Source organism: Helianthus annuus, chromosome 14 (assembly GCF_002127325.2).
Source record: "Helianthus annuus cultivar XRQ/B chromosome 14, HanXRQr2.0-SUNRISE, whole genome shotgun sequence".
Taxonomy (NCBI): Eukaryota; Viridiplantae; Streptophyta; class Magnoliopsida; order Asterales; family Asteraceae; genus Helianthus; species Helianthus annuus.
Genome location: NC_035446.2, coordinates 27,638,628 through 27,643,527, shown reverse-complemented (window position 1 = coordinate 27,643,527; position 4,900 = coordinate 27,638,628). Strand labels below are relative to the sequence as shown.

The 4,900-nt window shown below is 35.4% G+C and overlaps 1 long non-coding RNA gene across 1 annotated transcript; it reads left to right on the top strand.

Moving 5' to 3' along the window:
• Positions 1-923: 923 nt before the first annotated feature.
• LOC110908542 lies at positions 924-3,666 on the top strand. Its single transcript, XR_002574701.2, has 2 exons — positions 924-1,311; positions 2,773-3,666. It is a non-coding gene; the product is annotated as an uncharacterized LOC110908542 (long non-coding RNA).
• Positions 3,667-4,900: the final 1,234 nt, after the last annotated feature.

The following is a 4,900-nucleotide window of genomic DNA, read 5'->3' as shown; positions in this document are numbered from 1 at the left end:
TTAGGTTTTTTGAAGTTAGATTTTGATTTTATAAATATACTTTAAACTAAAAGAACATGCTGAAATGACCGAAATATCCTCATGTGCAAGGCACATATTATACTTTAATTGAAATTTTTAACTAGGTTGGAAGCAAAGGACGTAATGTGTAATGAGTTTTCCAAATAAATAACTTTGACTGTTATTATTGAAGTTAAAGGCTATTCATTGCAACCTACTACAAACATAAAGGACGAAAAGTGTAATTTACCTAACTTATTAATTTTTTTTATTGAATCTTAAAATCAATCTTTTAAAAACCCGTAAATACCGACCGGTTATACTGGTATTACCGTTTTCGGATTCAAATCCGGTCCGAAACACTCCGGTAGAGAAACGGCATCGACTTTGTACCGCCGATAAAATCCGGTATATCGTTTGAACCGTTTTACCGGTATCAGCTTATGTCTGTTTTTTTGTTAGGATTTTACTCTTTATCAGCTCATCTTCATGTTTACTCTCAACTTTAACCTAACGACTTTTAATATTTTATGTCCATCGATCAAAATTCAAAACTTGCTTCATCAATCCATCATTCGTGACTTGTTCAACACTTCCATCACTCCATCATTCGTTCCAAATTTACATCTACATCCAATTTTGGATTATTTTTTGAGTTGATGTTGTAATTTATGGAACTATATAGTTAACTAGTCAACCCAGTTGAACCGCCCGATACAACCTGGTTCAACCGGTTAAACCATTTTTGTGCCCAATCCGGTATGATTAAAAAACCGGATTTTAAAACATTGCTTAAAATCAATTTTGAACAACCCACACTTGCACGTTCGGATAACCCAAGGTTGTTATTAATCTGCATACGACACCGTTTTGGTGCCAACGGATTTAGCGGTGACTTATTTTCAGTTTGCTAACAGCCGCTCCACCTGTCAGAAAATGTCTCACTATCTACCCTTATAAAAGTAGGGTTTTCTATATCAAGTTCTTGCATCTCACTCATAGGTTTCATTTCAACCTCAAAGTGGAAATCTTTAATCCCGTCAAATTAGATCCGTTTAAAACGGTCTTGAAACCATTGACAGGAATGATATATGGTTTTCTGTTCTTAGTTTATCGATCTTGTTCTACGGTCCGGATATCAAATTGGAAATCATCAATAAGTTTTCTATCAAATTATTGGTTCAGTTCAGATCCGTCTTCAAACCATTCACAACAAATTATATATGGTTTAGAGACGGATCTGAATTGGATAGATAATTAGATAAGTACGATAGATTATATCGCTGGCTACGTTGGGCATCTATTTGTAAGGTAAGGAGATTTTATGGTTTCGAGACAGAACCAATGGTTTTCTGTTCAATTTATATACGTATATGTTTGTTTTCACATTTATGTCTAGATTACTATAAAATGGAAACAAAAAATTTGGTTATTTAATTTGATATAGCTAATCTAAAACTTAGCACTGAAGTCAATTGTGTTGTATTAAAGATTTAATGGAACAATTGTGTTGTATTTTTATTTTCATAAGTATCATATCCAGGGTTCAGCATATGTACTGAGTCAAGCTATCTCATACCACGGTTTCACAGTTAGACCGTGGGGTATTGTAGAGCTTGAGTTGGGGGCATGAGTTGACACGTGGAGTTCGAGCCCTTCCACCGCCTAGTGACGTGTCCGTAGGGTATGGCGGGGCGTGGGTGCACCGCGTGGGTTGGCAGGTTATTAAAAAAAATATATAAATATATAAAAAATTTAAAACCCAAGGCGAATAGTAGGCCGCCACATCAAACCCAAGCCCGCCCCACGCCCAGCTTCAAACCCAAGCCCCAAGGGCCACGCCCCAACCTAAGCCCCAAGGGGTGGTGGCTTAGGCGTTTTCCCCAACCCACGTCCAAACCCTAGCCCCACACCTAGCAGTCTTATGTCGATATGTATACAAAATCTGGTTGACAATCAGTTACGGCCCGAGTGAAGAACTGAAGACGTAATTGATTTAAAGGAAATATCGAAACATGTTATCACTATACACTTTAATGAGTGTCATATTTGGTTACCGACACTTATAATTAATGAGTTTTATTGATTTTATTTGATGTTAATGATAAAAAAATTGAATGGAAAAACGGAATATTATAATCAACCAACAAAACCACCCCCAGCAAGAGCAAGTTGATGAGAAGAAAAAAAAAAAAGAAAAAGAAAAGAAAACAACAATCAATAGATGAAATAAAAAATCATATAGCATACAAAATTAGGTCTATAAACGAATTGAACATTCATAAATTGTTTGTGAACTTGTTCGACGGAAAGTTCATTTACACATTCGTTTATACGTTTGTTTAAATTTAAGTAAATACATAAAACGTTTATTTTTATACAAATATTTGGTTTTCTAACTACTGGGTATATAGGGTTAGGTTCATTTGTGAACACTTCTCTATTTATGAACAAAACGAACAAATCCTGGCCATAGATCTTCATAACTAAAACATAAGGGTAGGATTGTCTTTTAACATTTATGGTTTTAATTATAATTTTCGTTTTTATTAATTATGTTTAGTTATCAAATAAACATAACCAACCACCCATAATCCACCAATTCATAAATTCAAATCCAATTCATCTCGAAAAGAAAAAAACCGCTTCCATATTGTTCTGATCGTACCTATTCCAGATGGTTCTGATCGTTCTTCAGATCAAGAAATTCATACCACAATCATTATCGTATCATTCTTTTGTGTTCCACTAAAGATTTATAAATTATGACAGACACGAACGATGAGCCTGTTGTTGCTGCCAATTTGCTAATTCCTTGTGGCCCCAAACAAGCATGAGAAGATCATGTTATGGAACATCCGTTGATCATCAAGGTATAATTTTAAAACAGCTGTGGTTATAAGTTTGTATCCACTTTCGCTATTACATGAATACATTGTTGTATGATGTTTTATTTAGTGGTTATACTCGTGAATGAGTTTTATACCCCTGAATGCCACTTTATGTTGTAGGTTTTCATGTATCGATTGAGCTGATATATAGAATGTTATTTTTGTTGTCAAATACAGACATGTATATCTGCTGTTACTGCATGCATTTGTTGAGAGGTATTGTTGGCTTTCCTGTGTAGTATGTGATTTTTCAATCATAACATTGCTTGGTTAACGACAGATAGAGGAAATTATTGCACATAAACAACCAGCTGAGGTTTTTTGCTCCGCACCGCGGAAGATACGCAACAAAGGATGTGGTAAGCATAGACGAACAATTGGACCCGGAGAGAAAGCAATTAGGAAGAGTAAAAAACCAAGAAGGAAATGCAATTTTTGAAATAAACGAGTTAGGGATCATGATAAGAGGAATTGCCCGCTTAAAAAGGGTCCGCCGGTTAAGGACGATTCGTCTACCGATGAAGAGGACGACGTATAGGAAGAAGCCGAAACCGAAGAATCTGGGTCCGATGATTTCGGAAGTGAAGAATAGGTTACGTAATGCGTAACAACATACTGTTTTTTTAAGACAATAAGGTGTTTTTCAGATTTTTTAAATAGCACTGTTGATGTTAGTTTAGACTCGTTTTTATCGTAATTTAGTTTACATGTTTTTTGGGGTGGTTGTATATGTGTTTGTTATAACAAATATAACTGGAGTCTTTGGGGTGTTTAAGTTTTATCCGTTATACATGCTAATTTTTGGAGCTGCACATGTGTATGTGTTGTACGTAATACCAGCAGGTTATAACTCTGTAGTTGAACATGTGTATTCGCATTCCAGTAGGTAAGATTTTTTAGTGCTACACATGTGTATGTGTTGTACACTTGTACGTAATACCAGCAGTTATACACTTCAAAATGCGTTGTCAAAATGTTATAAAAACAGGTATAAATTAATAGAGAAGTCAGCAGTGTATATTTTTGTGTCAACCCGGTTTTAGGTTTATCAATAATGCAGCACGCGTGAGTGTATCTGAGGACCCATTTTCATTGACTATTAGATGCCATGGGGATTAAAGGTCATCTATATCTGTTTGGTATAACATATATAGATTTAGTTCAACAGTTTATAAGGTTATCAGGTATCCATGGTTGTTCATGGACAACGTACACGTGTCCTCTCCTGAGTCGTAATATGGCGTACCGGTTACATTTAGTAGTAGTCGATTAGAATACAATGTTTTGAGTTACACATGTGTATTAGCATCGACTGGTAGTCAAGTAGGTTATAATTTTAGAATAATAAATCTGCATTTGGTTTATGTAATATGAGAAGTACCTATGAAATTGCGTTGCTCACTTGTGTATAGAATAAGGTGCATATAAATCAGAATGTCAACCAGATATACTATTTTAGAACAAGCAGAACGCACATCAGCATGACCGTACAACCAATGAATATTTAAAGCAAACGAACATTGGATACGGTTAACGTTATCCCATATACGATAGTTTAACATAAACCAAGCAAAACAAAGCATAAAAAATAGTATGTTCACATATACGAGCTAAACAGAAGTAGAGATATTGTATAGACACCATTAAAATAAACTAGACAGATTATAAGTCAGTAGCAGTCTTGTGATACATTTCCTTCTGTTGATGCCGGCGTACTCATAGGCTTCATCTAGAATACGTTCACGATGTATGTTCACCTCCGATGTTATCAACTTCATAGCAAACTTCTTCATAAGTTGTGCTATTTTGGTCTTTGCTTTAGCCGTATCAGTTGGAAACCCAACGTCCCAGCGATCTTCAATGATTTCCATCATGTGTTGCATCGCGTATATTCTGCAGTCTTCATAGTTTCCTATCGTTGCCCAACAAATCTCCAAACGAATAGGTTCGTGAGCTTCAATCTCATAGCATTGTGGATGACGAACACGCTTCAGGTATTTTACAATTAC